The following is a 20,370-nucleotide window of genomic DNA, read 5'->3' as shown; positions in this document are numbered from 1 at the left end:
CCCAAAAATCACCATTGAATCCCCCCAGAAATTACAGCTGAATCCCGGAGAAGCAGCACCACTGAATTCCAAAAAAAATCACTGTTGAATCCCAAAGAAAGTAGCCATTGAATCCCAAAAGCTCATCACCACTGAATCCCAAAAAACCATCCGCACTGGATCCCAAAAAACCCTCACCAGTGAATCCCAAAAAAACATCACCACTGGATCCCAAAGGAACATTACCATTGAATCCCAAGAAAACATCACTGCTGAGTCCCAAAAAAGTCACCACTGAGCCCCAAAAACCCATCACCGCTGAATCCCAAAGGAGCAGCACCACTGAATCCCAAAAATAATCACAAGGGAATCATAAAAAAAAGGAGGAGCACCAGGGATCCTTTTAGGAACTCTGAGGATCCCTCCAGGAACACCAGGAATCCTCTAGGATCACCAGGAATCCTTTTAGGAACAACCAAAATCTCTCCAGGATCACCAGGAATCCTTTTAGGAACAACCAAAATCTCTCCAGGATCACCAGGAATCATTTTAGGAACATCAGGGATCCTCTGGGATCACCAGGATCCCTTCAGGAACACCAGGAAACCTCTAGGATCACCAGGAATAATTTTAGGAACTCCAAGGATCCCTCCAGGAACACCAGGAATCCTCCAGGAACACCAGGAATCCTTTTAGGATCACCAGGAATCCTTTTAGGAACACCCAAAATCTCTCCAGGATCACCAGAAATCCTCCAGGAACACCAGGAATCCTTTTAGGAACACCAAAGATCCTCCAGGACCACGAAACTCCACAAATCCACCCTGTCCTCCACCAAAATTTTGGGAAGCGACGCATCAGCCATGGATGTCAACCAAAATCTAGGCAGGAACCTCTAAAACATCCCAAAAATCAGGCAGGACTCTCCAAAACATCCCAAAAATCGAGCAGGAACTTCTAAAACATCCCAAAAATCGGGCAGGAACCTCTAAAACATCCCAAAAATCGGGCAGGACCTCTAAAACATCCCAAAAATTGGGCAGGACCCTCCAAAACATCCCAAAAATTGGGGAGGAACCTCTAAAAACATCCCAAAAATCAAGCGGGAACCTCCTAAAAACATCCCAAAAATCAGGCAGAACCTCTAAAACATCCCAAAAAATGAGCAGGACCTCTAAAACACCCCAAAAAATGGGCGGGGACCTCCTAAAAACATCCCAAAAATCGGGCAGGAACCTCCAAAACATCCCAAAAAATTGGGCAGGACCCTCCAAGACATCCAAAAAAATGGGCAGGACCTCTAAAACATCCCAAAAATTGGTCAGGAACCTCCAAAACATCCAAAAAAATGGGCGGGACCTTCCTAAAAACATCCCAAAAATCGGGTTCCGGGTGCTGCGCTCACCCACCACGGGCCCGGCTCCCGGGAGAGGGGCAGGGAAAGAGTGAAAATCATGGAATTATGGAAAAAAAAAAAAATAGGGAAAAGGGGGAGGACGCCGTCGGCCCCCTGGTACTGACCTGGAGACTTTAAACAAAGGGAACACAGTCCTGGCTTCTTCCCGCCCGCAATTCCATGGAGCCCTGGGTAGGGACAGGAAAGGAGGAGATTGATGAATGCCCGCGGGAAATTCCAGATGGGAATTTTTTTATTGTTAATTATTATTATTATTGGGATTTTTAGTTGGTTTTTTTTTTTTTTTTTTTTTTTGGCGGGAAAAAGAAAGAAATGAATCTGAGCAAGCGAAACACAGCGAAAAAAAAACCCAAAATAAAAGAGCGGCGGGAAAGGGTTGGGAGCGGAACGTGGAGAGGGACAGAGGGGAAAGAGGGGAGAATCCCACTGGATGCCGTGGGTTCCGTGGATATGGGGCTGGGAATGGCGTCCCCCACACCTGGGGATTTGTTCCTGCTTTTAGGGAGAGGAATATCCCAAAATTGGGAGAGGAATATCCCAAAACATGGAGAGAAATAGCCCAAAATTTGGGAGAGAAATATCCCAAAATTGGGAGAGGAATATCCCAAAATAATGAGAGAAAGATCCCAAATAATGAGATGAATATCCCAAAATTGGGAGAGGAATATCCTAAAACAGGGAGAGAAATATCCCAAAATTGGGAGAGGAATATCCCAAAACTGGGAGAGGAATATCCCAAAACATGGAGAGAAATAGCCCAAAATAATAAGAAAAATATCCCAAAATAATAAGAGGAATATCCCAAAATAATAAGAGGAATTGGGAAAGAAATACCCCAAAATTGGGAGAGGAATATCCCAAAACAGGGAGAGAAATATCCCAAAATAGTGAGGGGAATATCCCAAAATAGGGAGAGAAATATCCCAAAACTGGGAGGGAAATATCCCAAAATAAGGAGAGGAACATCCCAAAACAGGGATCAGAATATCCCCGAACAAGGAAAGGAAAATCCCAAAAGAAGGAGAGGAACATCCCTGAAGAGGAAGATCCCAAAACAGGCAGAGGAACATCCCAAACTTGGGATTTGGGAGGGAAAAGGGGATTCACAGCCCCTCCTACCCCATGGATCCTGATCCAGACCATCCCACCCATCCTGCCAGCCCCAATTCCCAAAAATCCCGTTCCCACTTTTGGGGTCTGACCCCATTCCCTGTGGTCACCACGATCCCGGAATGGAAATGGGGGGATTTAAGGGAAAAAGGGGATTCACAGCCCCTCCTACCCCATGGATCCAGACCTGGAAAATCCCATTCCCAACCTGCTGATCCCAAAGAATTCCCTGATCCTACAAAACATCCCAGAGCTGCTCTGAGACTGTTTTTGGGGCCACGGGGTGACCAGGACAGGGTGAGATGGACACAGATCCCACAAAAATCCCTTTTTTTTGCCAGGAGAATGGTGGGAAAGGGTTCCATGACCTTTCCTGCACCCCAAAACCCTTCCGAAGGACTCAACATTCCCGGGATCGCCGCTGAATCCTTGGAATGGATCAAAAAACCCGGCCAAGCCCTTTTATCCCCTTTTTCCCTGGATTTTTGGGGTGGCTTCACCTCCAAAAAGAGGGATTTTGGTGGCTCCTGGCCATGGATCCAAAATCCGGGAAGGAATTCCGAGTAAATCATCCCTGAGGCGTCAAAAAAAAACAAACAAAACCCAGGGAAACAAAAATCCAATAAAAAGCATGGAGCGAGAGCGGAAAATCCTTGGGAAATTCGCTTTATTCCTTTGTTTTGATAATTGCGGAGGGGTTGAATTATTTATGCCGAGTTTTGTAACGTGCCAGGGAAACCTGCGGGAATCTCCTTCTTTCTCCTGGCTCCCGGTGACACCTGAGAGGCGAAAATTCGGGAATTTGAGCGGGAAAAGAGAAAGGAGGGGACCCGAACGTGGCTCCTTCGGTTTTCCAGGGAGAACGGAGCTGTCCGAACTTTCCTTGGGATTTTCTGGGGGGAAGGGGGAGGCTGGGGGGTGCTCCCAGCTTGGATTCCAAGCTGGAATGGTGAATTCCCAGTTGGAATGGTGAATTCCCAGCTGGGGGATGAATTCCCAGTTGGAATGATGAATTCCCAGTTGGAATGGTGAATTCCAAGCTGGAATGATGAATTCCAAGCTGGAATGATGAATTCCCAGCTGGAATGATGAATTCCCAGCTGGGGGATGAATTCCCAGTTGGAATGATGAATTCCCAGTTGGAATGGTGAATTCCCAGCTGGAAGAGTGAATTCCCAGTTGGAATGGTGAATTCCAAGCTGGAATGGTGAATTCCAAGCTGGAATGATGAATTCCAAGCTGGAATGATGAATTCCCAGCTGGAATGGTGAATTCCCAGCTGGAATGATGAATTCCAAGCTGGAATGGTGAATTCCCAGCTGGAATGGTGAATTCCCAGTTGGAATGGTGAATTCCAAGGCGTTGATCTCGGCCTCCCCTCGGAATTCCCGAAGTTTGGATGGAAGGGAGATAGAAGCTGGGAGAAGCTCCCAACTTTCGCCCTCCGGAGTTATTTTGGCTGGGGTGGGGCAGGCAGGAATTCCCTCAAAATCCAATTAACATCCAATTAACGATCCCAGAGGAAATGCCAAAACCACTTTTCCAACCCCGTTTTTTTGGGGGGGGAGGGATTCCAGATGGGAATTGCAGCATTTCTTCCCCACCTTGTCCAGCCCTGCCTCCCTAATTAAATCAATTAACGAGAACCACCCACAATGAGGTCGGGATGCCCAGAATCCCGGGATGCTCACCGGGAGGAAAAGGGAAAATTTGGGGGAAATTCTGGTGGATCTGGGAGCCAAACGATTCCCGTCCTGGTGGAAATGGATGGGTGGGAGCCAGATTTGGGAATGAGCTCTGGCATTCCTGGGGGCCGATCCAGCAGAATTCCTTGGGATTGCGGGAGAGGAGCCACAATTCCTGAAACAGGGAGGGTTTGGAGAGACTGGGATGGGAAGGGATAAATCCCAAAACAGGGAAGTGCTGGTGGTTGCGGCATCCGCATCCTGGATCCCGGATCCTCTCCCCACATCCTTTTCCATGCGTCCTTTCCCAAGGGTCCCGGAGTTGCCAGGGGATAACGGGGTAGGAATGGGGGAGAATCCAGGGAATAATGGGGTGGGAATGACAGAAAACCATGGGATAATGGGGTGGGAACGGGAGAGAAGCCGCTCCCTGACTCCTTTTCCCAGTCCTGGAATGCTGGCTCCCAGTTTGGAGCCAGGATCCAGCTCCCACATTTCCCAGTTTGGATCAGGGATCCAGCTCCCACATTTCCCAGTTTGGAGCTGGGATTCAGCTCCCACATTTCCCAGTTTGGATCAGGGATCCAGCTCCCACATTTCCCAGTTTGGAGCCGGGATTCAGCTCCCACATTTCCCAGTTTGGAGCTGGAATTCAGCTCCCACATTTCCCAGTTTGGAGCCAGGATCCAGCTCCCACATTTCCCAGTTTGGATCAGGGATCCAGCTCCCACATTTCCCAGTTTGGATCAGGGATCCAGCTCCCACATTTCCCAGTTTGGAGCCAGGATCCAGCTCCCACATTTCCCAGTTTGGAGCCGGGATTCAGCTCCCACATTTCCCAGTTTGGAGCTGGAATTCAGCTCCCACATTTCCCAGTTTGGAGCCAGGATCCAGCTCCCACATTTCCCAGTTTGGAGCCGGGATCCAGCTCCCACATTTCCCAGTTTGGAGCCGGGATCCAGCTCCCACATTTCCCATCTTTTTGACTGTTCCCGGATCCCCGAGCTCCACTGTGCCTCCGCAATCAGCACATTTCAGCAGAGGGAGAACAACACAAACAACCCCCAAGTGTTTTTGTCCCCCTCCCTTTCCCTTCCCTTCCCTTCCCTTCCTTTCCCTCCCACCCTCTCCATCATCTGCTGGAGATGAATCTTCAAAATAAAAAATTTAAAAATCCAAAGCCCGTCATTTGTGCGGATTCTGGAAGTGGAAAGCGAGCGGGAGGGAGGGATAAAATAAAACCAGCTGACGGCGAAGTTTCATTGTCCCCGGAATCGGGGAGGGTTCAGCCTGAAGAGCCCTCGAGCCCTGGAGCACCTGCAGCCGGCACGGGGAGGGAGGGACGAGATGGGAATGGAGGGAAAACGGCCGGGAATCCGCGTGGGGATGGATTTGGGATGTTCCCGGAGCCTGGCAGGGATGGAGGTGCTCAGCCCGGGTTTGGAATGCGGGAATCACGTGAAGTGTCGGCAGACGGCCTCTGCTCTGCACCCCGGGGACATCAGAGCTGGGGTCATGGAGTTTCATGGGTGGTGGAATGGTTTGGGCTGCAAGGACCTGGAGGATCCTCCATCCCAACCGTGTGGGATCCTCCATCTGGACCATGTGGGATCCTCCATCCCAACTGTGCAGGATCCTCCATCCCAACCGTGTGGGATCCTCCATCCCAACCATGGAGATCCTCCCTCCCAACTGAGTGGGATCCTCCATCCAGACCATGTGGGATCCTCCATCCCAACCGTGTGGGATCCTCCATCTGGACCATGTGGGATCCTCCATCCCAACCATGGAGATCCTCCACCCCAACCATGTGGGGTCCTCCATCCCAACTGAGTGGGATCCTCCATCCAGACCATGTGGGATCCTCCATCCCAACCATGGAGATCCTCTCATCCCAACCGTGCAGGATCCTCCATCCCAACCATGGAGATCCTCTCATCCCAACTGTGCAGGATCCTCCATCCCAGCCATGTGGGATCCTCCATCCCAACCATGGAGATCCTCCCTCCCAACTGAGCGGGATCCTCCATCCCAACCATGTGTGGCCCTCCATCCCAACTGAGTGGGATCCTCCATCCCAACCATGGAGATCCTCCATCCCAACTGAGCGGGATCCTCCATCCAGACCATGTAGGATCCTCCATCCCAACTGTGCAGGATCCTCCATCCCAACTGAGCGGGATCCTCCATCCAGACCATGTGGGATCCTCCATCCCAACTGTGCAGGATCCTCCATCCCAACCATGGAGATCCTCCATCCCAACCATGGAGATCCTCCATCCCAGCTGTGCAGGATCCTCCATCCCAACCATGGAGATCCTCCATCCCAGCTGTGCAGGATCCTCCATCCCAACCATGGAGATCCTCCATCCCAGCTGAGTGGGATCCTCCATCCCAACCATGGAGATCCTCTCATCCCAACCGTGCAGGATCCTCCATCCCAACCATGGAGATCCTCTCATCCCAACCGTGCAGGATCCTCCATCCCAACCATGTGGGGTCCTCCATCCCAACCATGGAGATCCTCCCTCCCAACTGAGCGGGATCCTCCATCCCAACCATGTGGGGCCCTCCATCCCAACTGAGTGGGATCCTCCATCCCAACCATGGAGATCCTCCCTCCCAACTGAGCGGAATCCTCCATCCCAACCATGTGGGGCCCTCCATCCCAACTGAGTGGGATCCTCCATCCCAACCATGGAGATCCTCTCATCCCAACCGTGCAGGATCCTCCATCCCAACCATGTGGGGTCCTCCATCCCAACTGAGCGGGATCCTCCATCCCAGCCCCACCAGAGAAGGACCCAGAGCTCCATTTCCCACCTCAGGGCGAGTTAAAAATAATGAAAATAAATATAATATAGATATAATATAGTATATAGTATATACTATATACTATATACTATATACTATATAGTATATACTATATACTATATACTATATACTATATAATATATCATCTATCGTTTATAATACATAATATATAATAGGTAATAGGTAATAGGTAATAGATAATAGATAATAGACAATAGACAATAGATAATAGATAATAGATAATAGATAATAGATAATAGATAATAGATAATAGATAATAGATAATAGATAATAGATAATAGATAACATACAACATATAATATATAATAGATAATAGATAACATAAAACATTAACATATATAACATATACAATATAATATATAATTAATATTATATATTATATATTGTGTGTTATATAATAAATTATATATATTATCTACTATCTATTATCTATTATCTGTTATCTATTATCTATTATATACTATATATCACATAATACAATAAATATAATAAATAATAAAGAGAATCAAGAATCCAGAATAAGGAGAAGAATTCCCGAACTGGTCCCCAGCAGCCGGGAAGGAGCTGAGGGAAGGAGGAGCCGTTGCTGGAGGAGTCTCGGGGCCACCAAGCTGTGACAAACAGGGACCTCTGTGTCCCCCCGACCCTCCCGTGCCTCCCCCCTGCCCTTCCCGAGCACATCCCGCTGGGAATGTGGCTGCTGACACCCCCCTCAGAGATCCAGCACCTCCAAACCAAGAGCTGGATACGAAATTCCCAGTGCTGGGAAAACAGGGATGCTCCAAACCCTTCCCTGGCCACGCTCCAGCCCCTCCGTGTCCTTCTTGGAGGGGCCCTGAAGTGGACATGGCACGGAGGGACAATCCCTGTCCTGCTCCCACACCATTCCTGATCCAGGATCAACATTCCCACTCCCTCAGCCGCTCCTGGAGCTCCAAACCCTTCCCTGACCCTGATGGAGATCCAGAAAGTTCCCCCTGATCCCCCTTTTCTCTGGGATCAACATTCCCAGCTCCTTCAGCTGCTCCAAACCCTTCCCTGGCCTTGTGGCGATCCAGAAAGTTCCTCCGATCCCTCTTTTCTCCAGGATCAACATTCCCAACTCTCTCAGCTGCTCCTGGAGCTCCAAACCCTTCCCTGGCCTTGTGGTGATCCAGAAAGTTCCCCCAATCCCTCTTTTCTCCAGGATCAACATTCCCAGCTCTCTCAGCTGCTCCAAGCCCTTCCCTGTGCCTTGGGATCAGAGGTGTCCCCTCCTGTCCCCTCCTGGCAGGAACCTCAGAAGGTTCTCCCTGATTTCTCCAGGATCAACATTGCCGCTCCCTGCAGCCCCTTCCCAGCTCCCACACCCTGTCACCGGAGCAGGGACACTCCAGCCTGGCCCTGTCCCCTCCCTGCCACCCCCGGGCCACTCTCGCTGCCGGGGCCGCGCCTGCCGCGTGTCGCCGGTGTCCCCGGGGCGCAGAGGCGGCACCGGCGGCGATCGATGGCCACGATCGATGGCCATAATTAAACCCTGCCCTGATGGCTCTGTCCCTCCTGCCCCGCCGAGGGAGGGGTGGCGGGGGGCCCTGGGTGGCTCCTGGGGACCCTGGGTGGCCCCTGGGTATCGTGGGTGGCTCCTGGGGACCCTGGGTGGCCCCTGGGGACCGTGGGTGGCTCATGGACACCCTGGGTGGCTCCTGGGGAACCTGGGTGGCTCCTGGGGAACCTGAGTGGCCCCTGGGGATCGTGGGTGGCTCATGGGGACCCTGGATGGCTCCTGGGGACTGTGGGTGATTCCTGGGGACTCTGAGTGGCCCCTGGGGGCCCTGGGTGACACTCGGGTGCCGCTGGAGCCAAGGGCACCCCGCTGCCATGGGAAAGGTGGGAATGGGGGATTTTTTTGTGGAAAAGGAAGGGGAGGCCGGCCCGGGTGGGTGCGGGGTAGGGAGGGGCGGAGGGAGGGGACAGTGTGAGGGGACAGAGGTGTCACCCACACCAGGGTGTCACCCTCACTAGGGTGTCCAGTCAGGGCGGGTCGGGTTGGTGCCCCCGGGCTCACCCCCAGCCCAGCCGGGACGTGCCCTTTATCCCTCTTTTCCTAAAGGGAAAACCTCATTTTCCCACATTTTCCCCCACGTGTTTTTTGGGGGGAAATCCGTGGTTTTCCTGAGCGGGGGAGCAGAGCTGAGCCTGACAGCGACACCCGCACCCCCAGCCAGGGGTGTCCCCCACCCTCTCCTGTCCCACCGCGCCAGGAGGGGCACCAGCACCCCCAGACCCCGACCAGGACATCCCATAAAAACCCAAAATTCCCCAAAAAAACCCCAAACAAACCCAAAAAAGGGTGAGCATCCCTCCCTGCCCATCCCACCCTGCCGGGAGGGGACAAAGCCCGCAGCTCCTTCTGCACAAAGCCACCAACGCTGTGACCGCCCTGCCACCCCCGGGGGACCCTCAGCCGCCCCCCGAGGGGGTCCCAGTCCCTCCCAGCAGCTCCCAGTGGGGAGGGGGCTCCAGCCGGGGGCACCGGGCCGCTCCCAGGGGCGGCCGAGCGTTGCCTGGTGGGAGATAATTAACGCCTGGCAAATGAATTCCTCATTAAAAGCAGGCAGGAGCCGCCGCCGCTGGGGCTGGAACAGCCGGGGGGCTCCAGCGCCCTGAACCCCGGCTGGGTTTGGGGGGGACGGGAGGGGCCTTGAAGAGCGCCCCCCGCCCCTTTTCCCAGCGCCGTGAGAGCCACGGAGCATCCAGCGGGACCGGGAAGCACCTGCACCCCCGGGATGCGGGGCCGGCGGTTTGGGGACCCCAGGATGCGGATTTGGGGTCCCTGAGGCGGAGGCGGGAAGGGCTGAACCCCCTGCCCGCTTTGGGGACCCCTCCCCTCTTCCATCGCCGAGAGAGACGCGACCCTCGCGTCACCCCTGGAGACGCCGGGAAGGGGGCGCAGCTCCCCGGGGCCCTGGCGCTGGTTCCGGCCGCATTCCCGGCTCCAGCCCGACTTTCCCGGGAGCTGGCTGCCGGCTGAGGGGGGTGGGAGACCGGGTGGGACCGGTGGGAGACCGGGAGACCGCCGCTCGCCAGCCCCGGGGCCACGGCGAGAACAAAGAGAGGGGAGAGGCCGCGGGGCGAGCGCGGACAAAGAGACCCCCAAAGAGACCCCCCAAACACACCCCCAAACACATCCCCAAACACACCCCCAAACACACCCCCAAAAACACCCCCAAAAACACCCCCAAAGACACCCCCAAAGCGACCCCCGCCCTTGGCGCTGTCACCTCCGCCGGGCACCGCACCCGCGCCCCCACCCACGGGGGGATCAGACCCCACCGGGGCTCCCCGCACCCCCCGGAGGCTCCGGCAGCGCAGGGTTGGCGACCTCCGGAGTTATTTTAAGTTTCCCTCCCCGCCGCCTCCTCCCACGCCCCAGCCCAGGATGCGCCAGATTTTTTTATTTTTAATATTTTTTTTCCCCCTTTATTTTTTTTTTTAATATTTTTTTTTTTATTAATTTTTTCCCCCCCCACCCCGCGCTGCCAGGATGCTGAAAATGTCGCCCCGGGGGCCACCCGGTGGCTCGTGCTGGCCTTTGTGTCTCGGCAGAGGCTTGAGGAGGAGGAAAAGCGAACGCAGCAGGTAGGGGAGAGCCCTCGGCTCCCTCCGAGCCCAGCAAACCCCGAGCCCGGCCGCCCCCAGCGCGGCTCGCCGGGCAAAACATCCCGCTGAATTCCCGGTCAGGAGGGGGCTGGAGCAAAAAATCGGCACCAAAACACCCCCTCCGAGCCTCCCCAGCCCCTCCGAGCCCCCCAACACCTCCAGCACCCCCAAGAACCGCTCCCACACCATCCCCAGCAGCAACGGAGCGACCCCAAAAAGCGGCACGGACCCCACAAGCCCCGCTGTCCCCGGGGGTGGCGGGGGGGTCACCGCGTCCCGGCGTTTGTCACACGCCCCTCCGGAGCGCCACAGCCCCGCGCACGCCCTGCCTGGGCGGCCACCAAAACTCCGGCACAGCAGCAAAAAATAAACCCCCCCACCCCTGCACCCCAAACCCGGGCGAAACGCAGAAAAAAAAAAAAAAGAAGGGGTTTGGGGGTGGGGGTGGAGGGGGGGGGGAAAGAGAAGGAGAAAAGGAGAAGCAAAAAAACCACACAAATAAAAAAAAAATACCTGCTACTTAAGAATGGATGCACATAGTGAGAGTGACATGCCTTGAGAGGGTGTATTCCCCATTTCTGCTCGCCGAGGCTGCTTCGCTTTTTTTTTTTAAAAAAAATATTAATTTTTTTCGGGTGGTTTTCTTCTGTTTTCCTTATTTATTTTTTTTTTTAATTTAATTTTGGGTTTTTTTTTTTCTTCCCCCTCCTCTCCTTTGCTGCCGGGAGGAAGGGGATGGAGGCCCGGCCGAGCACGGGAGGAGCGGCGGCGGCGGGGAGTGGGCGCGGGGAGCGCGCCCGCGGGAGCGCGCCCGGCTGCGCGTGGGAGAGCGCGCGGCCCCGTGAGCGACAAAAGGGAACAAAAATGGGAAAAACACATTAGCTCATGATGGATCCGCGCAGGGAGTGAGCGGGGGAGAGACGGCTCCCCCCGGCCCCGCTCTCCCTCTTAAAGGCCTCCCCACGGGGCTTTTCTTTTTGTTGTTGTTGTTCGGGTTTATTTTTTATTTTTTTATTTTTTAATTTTTTTTTTCGGCTTCTTTTATCCTCTGATCGCCGGCAGCAAATCGGGAGCGGTGGCACGCGCGTGTCGCTGTCGCTGTCGCCGGGTGACAGGCGGGAGAGGCGGCGGGAGCCGCGGGAGCGCGCAGGGGGAGGGAGGGAGGGAGGGAGGGAGGGAGGGAGGGAGGGAGGGAGGGAGGGAGGGAGGGAGGGAGGGAGGGAGGGAGGGAGGGAGGGAGGGAGGGAGGGAGGGAGGGAGGGAGGGAGGGAGGGAGGGAGGGAGGGAGGACCCGTCCCCGTGAGGTTTGGGGTCGCCGGGGGGGAAGGGGACGTTGGTGGGGTCACCTGTGCGGGTGTGTCCCCGCAGATGGCCCAGCCGAGCTTTTTTGGGGAAAAGAGGAGGAATTGGTGGTGGGAGCGCACCTGGCAGGGCGGGAGCGGGGAAAGGGGCGCGTCCGTCCTGGCCTGGAGGGGACAGAGGGGACAGAGGGACGGAGGGGACAGAGGGACAGCGGGGACAGAGGGACAGAGAGGACAGAGGGGTTTCAGGGGGTTTCAGGGGGTTTTGGGGAGTTTCAGGGGCTCAGAGAGGTTTCAGGTGAGTTTCAGGGGGTTTCAGGGGGGCTCAGGGGGGCTCAGGGGGTGTCGAGCGGGTGTGGGGAGGGGTCAGAGAGGAGCCGGGGGGGTGGTGGGGAGGGGTCAGGGGAGGGTCAGGACACCCCCCCGGAGCCCCCCCGTGGTTCCATTAACGGCGGAGCCGCCGCCCGGGGCTCCATTAGGGGACAGCGGAGCCTTTTCCGGCCCAGCGAGTCCCGGGGGGGACACGGGGGACACGGGGGGGGACAGGGGGGACACGGGGGGGGACAGGGGGGACATGGGCAGGGCATGGGGGGGACATGGGGGGGACCGGGAGGGACACAGGGGACACGGGGGGGAGTGAGGGGACATGGCAGGACACGGGTGGGGCTTGGGGGACACGGGGGGGGACACGGGGGGGAGAGGGGGGGACACAGGGGACACGGGGGAGGAGTGGGGGGACCGGGGGGGACACTGGGAGGGCATGGGGGACACGGGGGGGACACGGGGGGGACATGAGGGGACACGGGAGGGAGGGTGGGGCATGGGGGACACGGGGACGACACGAGGGGACATGAGGGGGCATGGAGGGACATGGGGGGGACGTGGAGTGACACGGAGGGGACATGGGGGAGGAGTGGGAGGACACGGGGGGGACACACAGGGACACGAGGGGGGACACGAGGGGGACACGAGGGGAACAGAGGCCTGGCACGGGGACAGCACCCTCTGCAATGCGTCCCCAAACCCTTCATCCTCAGCTCTGCCCAGATCCTGCCCCGAGAGGTCCCAAAATCCTTGGGAATTTCGGGTGGGACACAGCGGTGGCAGGGGGGTGACAGCCCCCCAGGAGGTCCCAACACCGGCCAGCCCTCGCCCCCCGAGCTCAGGAGAGGGACATGGAAACATCCAGAACTCCTTGGGGAAAATCCAAGTCGTTTATTCCCGATTTTCTGGAATTGGGAAGGTTCGGGGAGAAGGATTTAATTTGGGGAGATGTGGACAAGGGACAAGGCCGGGAGGTGGCACTTGAGAACATCGGCCCCAAATGAGAGCTGAGACCCCAAAATGCGGCCCTAAAACGCCCCCAACCCCCACCCCACTGCGGGGACCTGGGACCTTTTCCCTTCCTGATAACAAAGGGGAAAAAATTCTCAAAAAAAAACCAACCCCAAACCCTAAAAAAACTCAAAAAACCCCCCAAAAACCTTAAAAAAACCTCAAGAAACCCCCCAAAACCTAAAAAAAAAAAATCTCAAAAATCCCCCAAAACCTAAAAAAACCCCTCAAACCCCCCGAACCTCCAGGTTCCCCCCAGCTCTGTGTCCCCTCCCTGTCCCAAAGCCCACAGGAGGGTTTTGGGGTCGGCCGGGAGGAGCAGGAGAGCGGGGCCGGGGCTCTCAATTATTCATCGCCCGTTCCTTTTTTTGTCTCGTTTATCCCAAAAAAAGCCTTTGAAGCGGCGCCACGGGATGAGGGCTGCGGGCTCCTTGTCCTTAATTAGCCATGCCCAGGGAGCAGGCCTTCCTCGTCCTCACCCTCATCGTCATCGTCATTGTCATCCTCATCCTCATCCTCATCCTTCATCCTCATCCTTCATCCTCATCTCATCCTCATCCTCATCCTTCATCCTCATCCTCATCCTCATCCTTCATCCTCATCCTCATCCTCATCCTCATCCTCATCCTTCATCCTCATCCTCATCCTCATCCTCATCCTCATCCCCATCCTCATCCTTCATCCTCATCCTCATCCTCATCCTCATCCTCATCCCCATCCTCATCCTGTTCTTCTTGTTCCTGTTCCTCATCCTCATCCTTCATCCTTCATCCTCATCCTCATCCTTCATCCTCATCCTTATCCTCATCCTTCATCCTCATCCTCATCCTTCATCCTCATCCTTCATCCTCATCCTCCATCCTCATCCTCATCCTCATCCTCATCCTTCATCCTTCATCCTCATCCTTCATCCTTCACCTCATCCTCATCCTCATCCCCATCCTCATTCTTTTCTTCCTTATTCTCATCCCCATCCTCATCCTCATCTTCATCCTAATCATCCCCATCCCATCCCATCCCATCCCATCCCATCCCATCCCATCCCATGGATCCCATGGATCCCATGGATCCCATCCCATGGATCCCATCCTCACCTCTCAGCCTCACTGGAGCCCCCTGAAGCTCCCCAGGCCCCCCCTGAGCCCTTTGGGGTGTCTGGGGTCACCCCCCGTGAGCTCATCCCAAACCCCTCAGCTCGGAGCAGGGACAGCCCCACATTCCAAATGGGAATTCAGGGGTGAAATCCATCCCATATCCAACCCCATCCCAAAAAATCAACCAGGGAAGGATCTGTCCCTTCCCCACTCTCATCCCAAACCCCTCAGCTTGGAGTAGGAACAGCCCCAGATTCCAAATGGGAATTCAGGGGTAAAATCCTGCCCATCCCATATCCAACCCCATCCCAAAAAGTCAACCAGGGAAGGATCTGTCCCTCCCCACTCTCATCCCAAACCCCTCAGCTCTAAATGGGAACGTGAGGCTGGAATCCATCCCATATCCAGCCCCATCCCAAAAAATCAACCAGGAAAGGATTTGTCCTTCCCCACTCTCACCCCAAACCCCTCAGCTCGGAGCAGGAACAGCCCCACATTCCAAATGGGAATTCAGGGGTGAAATCCTGTCCATCCCGTATCCAAGCCCATCCCAAAAACAGAACCAGGGAAGGATTTGTCCTTCCCCACTCTCACCCCAAACCCCTCAGCTCGGAGCAGGAACAGCCCCAGGCTCTGGAAATGGGAATTCAGGCCTGGAATCCTGCCCCCCATCCCAAAACCGCAGCCAGGAAAGGATTTCTGCTCCCTCAAGCTCATCCCTCTGCTCACCCTCCCTCTCCCGGGAGGAGTTTCCGGAGCCAATCCCGATCCTCTCCGGAGCTCTTCCCCGCTCGGATTTTTGCCGCAGCTCCTCACGGATCCCTCCCACCGCCATCTGTCCCTCGTGTCCCCGCCGGGCCCGGCCTCGCGCCCCCGCTCCCGTTTTTCCCGTTTTTACCGCTCCCAGTCACGCTCCGGCCCTCGCAGCCCATCCCGGGAATGCGCCTTTTCCAACCCCAAATCCACCCGGGATGCTGGAGGAATATTCCTCTGGCAATCCCCCGAAACTTGTGTTGTGGACACCCAGCCCCGCTCCTGGGAATCTGTGGGGTCCTTCCTGCCATGCTGGACCGGGAATGAGCCTTTTCCATCCCAAAATTCCTCGTATTCCTCGCTCACATTCCCAAAATCCACCTGGAATCCTGGAAAAAACGAGGACATTTCCCTCCCAATCCCCCAAATTTGTGTTGTCGCCACCCAGCCCCGCTCCTGGGAATCTGCGGGGTCCTTCCTGCCATGCTGGACCGGGAATGAGCCTTTTCCAACCTCCTCCCAGTCACATTCCCAAAATCCGCCTGGAATCCTGGAGGAAGATTCCTCTGGATTCCCCTCGTGGGGTTGGGGACAGCAAAAATCCAAAAATCCAAGGAAAAACTCGCCCGGATCCAGGGGGTTTGGAGCCTCTGGGAAAGGAAGGAAATTCCAGTCCCAGTTTTAGGGTGGAAACCCAAATCCCAGGACCAAATTTTAGGGTGGAAACCTAAATCCCAGGGCCAAATTTGGGGGTGGAAACCCAAATCCAAGGGCCAAATTTTGGGGTGGAAACCCAAATCCCAGGGCCAAATTTGGGGGTGGAAACCCAAATCCAAGGGCCAAATTTTGGGGTGGAAACCCAAATCCCAGGGCCAAATTTTGGAGTGGAAACCCAAATCCTGCTGCCAAAGTTTGGCCCCAAACCCCAGCCCCAGTTTTTGGTGGAAAACCAAATTCCAGCTGCGATTTTGGGGTGGAAACACAAATCAAAGGTGGCAGTGCCCAGAGGTGACAATGTCCGGGGGTGGTGACAGTGCCCGGTGCTGACAGTGCCCGGGGATGGTGGCAGTGCCCAGGGGTGACAATGTCCGGCAGGGGTGGCAGTGTCCAGGGGGTGGTGGCAGTGCCCGGGGGTGGTGACTGTGCCCGGTGCTGGCAGTGCCCGGGGGTGGTGACAGTGCCCGGCATTGGCGGCAGTGCCCGGCGGTGGCCGCGCTCCGTCACTGTCCCCTCCCTGTCCCCTCCGTTCCCGCTGCTTCCCTGCGGGCATCGGGAAGAGGGAAAATCTCCATGGCAACCGGGGCCAGCTGCGAGCCGCAGCTCGGGGTCCCCTGTGCCGGGCGCTGCCCCCCTCGGCGAGGTGACCTTGGCCTAGAATTCCCAAATTCCCTGGAAAAGTGGGAATTTTTGCCGCTCTGAACCCCCAGGAGGAAGGGGAGGATGCGATGGGAGTGGTCCCAAATTTTCAGGCCGTGGTGGCATTCCCGGGCTGGAGTTAAGGGGGAGGAATTATCCCGCATCAGCCAAAATCCGGGCTTTTCATCCCAAAAATGTGTGGGCAAGGAATCGGTGGTGCGTGATGGAGGAGGAAGAGGATGGATGGAAAAAGGGGTGGAAAAGGGGTCGGGAGGGTCGAATGTCCCTTTTCAGCCTGGATTTGTCACCTCTCTGTGCTCCGTGGGACTCTTTGATCCCTAAATTCCCACAGAATTCCATGATTTCCTCAGCACTGATCCATGGGGTTTTGGTCACTCCAGGGGTGGCCCCCAGAGTCTGGGATTTAATGGGGACAGAGCATGGCCCTAAATGGGGACAGATCCTGACCATGAAGGGGACAGAGCTGGGTGTTAATGGGGAAAAATCCTGACCCTAAATGGGGGAAATCCTGACCCTAAATGGGGTCAGAGCTAGGTGTTAATGGGGAAAAATCCTGGCCCTAAATGGGGTCAGAGCCTGAGGATTAATGGGGTCAGACCTGGCCATCAATGGGGTCAGACCTGGCCCTAAATGGGGACAAATCCTGGCCCTAAATGGGGACAGACATGGTCAAAAATGGGGTCAGACTTGGCAATAAATGGGGAAAGATCCTGGCCCTAAATGGGGACAGACCTGGCCATTAATGGGGACAAATCCTGGCCATTAATGGGGACAGAGCTGGCCCTAAATGGGGACAAATCCTGGCCATTAATGGGGACAGAGCCAGGGAAGGGACCCCAGCTGCTTCCCAAGGCTTTGGGATTCCTCCTGGCGGCCCTAAGAGGATTTTCCCGGGGGAAGGAGCAGCTTTGCCAGGGTGACCGAGATTTCCATGATCCCATCCCAGGAAATCCTGCGCTGACCCCAGAGCGGGCCTGGCCACGCCGGGCTCGATCCCTCCTTGCCTCTGCTTCCCAGGATACCCCCAGGAACGGGAATCATGGGATCTTCCGTGGAACAGATCCCCCCAAAACCCCTCAGATGTCCTCAGGACATTTTGGGAAAGGCCGTTTTGGGAAGGGCTGGAAAAGGCACTCGGATGGTGGCGTGGGACATCCCGGGGACAGCGACGAGGACACGGCAGCGACACGGGGATGGCTTTGGTTCATCGGCCACCCCCAGCCCCAGGGGTCTGGGGGACAGTGGTGGGAGCAGAAACTCCTGGAAGCTTCCAGCACCTTCTCCAGAGGATCAGGAGGAAGCGTTTTGTGGGAATTGTCAGTGAGTGATGGAGGAGGAAGAGGATGGATGGAAAAAGGGGTGGAAAAGGGGTCGGGAGGGTCGAATGTCCCTTTTCAGCCTGGATTTGTCACCTCTCTGAGCTCCGTGGGACGCTTTGATCCCTAAATCCCCACAGAATTCCATGATTTCCTGATCCATGCAACCTTTGGCCATTCCAGGGATTGATTGGGATGGGATGGGATCCATGGGATGGGATCAATGGGATCCATGGCATGGGACCAATGGGATCCATGGGATGGGATCAATGGGATCCATGGGATGGGGTTCATGGGATGGGATCAATGGGATCCATGGCATGGGATCCATGGGATCCATGGGATCCATGGGATGGGATCAATGGGATCCATGGGATGGGATCCATGGGGTGGGATCAATGGGATCCATGGGATGAGATCAATGGGATGGGATCAATGGGATCTGTGGGATCAATGGGATCCATGGGATGGGATCAATGGGGTCCATGGGATGGGATCAACGGGATCCATGGGATGGGATCAATGGGATGGGATCAATGGGATCCATGGCATGGGACCAATGGGATCCATGGGATGGGATCAATGGGGTCCATGGGATTTTATAGGGTTTTATGTCCCTTTGGACAAGAACAGATGGACCTTTTCCCACAAGATTCCCATATTTTTTCCCCAAAAATTTGACTTTTCCACAGGGTTCCCCCAGAACCTGGGGAGGGATGAGGAATTAGGGCCGAGCAGAGGCGGGCAGTGACAGCTCCAGGTTGGGGTCCCGGAGAGCCAGGAGAGAGAGGAAAACACCACGGATTTCAGGGATTTGCGCTGGGAGGAGAAGGAAGGGCAGCAGAGAGGAGGAAAAGCATCCCGGGGAAAATCCACATTCCCAGAGCTGCCCGGCAGGACCCGGCGTGGGGACAGAACTCTGCTGGCCGGGGCCGGAGCTGGCTCTGGAATTGCGGGAGGTGGGAGCTGGATCGGGAAGAGGCTCGGCGGGATTTTCCGGGCCGAGGCGGGGATGTGGAGCGGGAGGAGGGAGCTGAGTCACGGCTCACACCTCGCTCCCGGGAAATGCTGGGAAAAAAGGGGAAAAAAGGGAAAAAGAGGAGGATGGAGCGCTCGGGCGGGGATGGAACGTTCAGGGCCAGACAGAGCCTGGGACACGGCCCCGCGTCACCCTGGGCTGTGGGGACAGCGACGGAGCGGGACCACGCCAGCCCCTGATGGGATCCATCCTGGTCTGGGATCCATCCCGATCTGGGATCCATCCCGGTCTGGGATCCATCCCAGTCTGGGATCCATCCTGGTCTGGGATCCATCCCGATCTGGGATCCATCCCGGTCTGGGATCCATCCCGGTCTGGGATCCATCCTGGTCTGGGATCCATCCCAGTCTGGGATCCATCCTATTCTGGGATCCATCTGGGTCTGGGATCCATCCTGGTCTGGGATCCATCCTATTCTGGGGTCCATCTCAGTCTGGGATCCATCCTGGTCTGGGATCCATCCTGGTCTGGGATCCATCCCAGTCTGGGATCCATCCTGCTCCTTGGATCCCTCCTGGTTCTTGAATCCCTTCTTGGTTTTGGATCCCTCCTGGTCCTTGGATCCTTCTCACTCCTTGGATCTCTCCTGCTCTTTGGATCCTTCTCGGGCTTAATGGAGTTTATGGAGTCAATGGGGTCAATGGGGTCAATGGGGTTAATGGGGTCAATGGGGTTAATGGGGTTTGGGGGTCTTGGGGTTTATGGGGTTCTTCAGGGATCGGAGATTTTAAGGCACATTTGGGTTCCAGCTCCCAAAACCATCGCTCCCCACACCCGGAATTTTGTGGGATCAGGGGTTTTTGAGGCACATTTGGATTCCAGCTCCCAAAACCATCGCTCCCCACACCCGGAATTTTGTGGGATCAGGGGTTTTTGAGGCACATTTGGGTTCCAGCTCCCAAAACCATCGCTCCCCACACCCGGAATTTTGTGGGATCGGGGTTTTGAGGCACATTTGGGTTCCAGCTGCAGCCAGGAGCGCAGCAGAGCCCAGGGGGAGCCTGAGGATCCTTCCCGGAGCTGCTCAAAATTCCATCCTGGGAACGAAACAGCTCCAGGCAGGATTTGGGAGAGAGCTGAGGACAAACAGAGGGCGCTGATCCCTCTGCCCGCGCTGAGTCACCGAGACAAATTTCAAAAGGGCAAAAGGGGGGATAAAAAACCGGGGAAAAAAAGGATGGAAAAGGAGAGATGAAGGCGGGAAGAGACGGCCCCGAGCCCCAGGAGAGCCGAGAGCCGCGGCATCGCCCGCCGTTGCCATGGAGACACAATTTGGAGCTCTGGTGCTCTTTGGATCCTCGCTCCCCCCTCTCGGTTGAATTCCTGGGTTTTATTCCTGGTTTTTATTCCTGGGTTTTATTCCCGGTTTTTATTCCTGGCTTTATTCCCGGTTTTATTCCCGGTTTTTATTCCTGGTTTTTATTCCTGGTTTTCATTCCCGGTTTTTATTCCTGGTTTTTATTCTGTTCTCGCACCCCAAGGGGCCGCTC

The sequence above is a fragment of the Cyanistes caeruleus genome, chromosome 27 (assembly GCF_971803275.1).
Source record: "Cyanistes caeruleus chromosome 27, bCyaCae1.hap1.1, whole genome shotgun sequence".
NCBI classification, from domain to species: Eukaryota; Metazoa; Chordata; class Aves; order Passeriformes; family Paridae; genus Cyanistes; species Cyanistes caeruleus.
Note: the sequence above shows the minus strand (reverse complement) of the source record.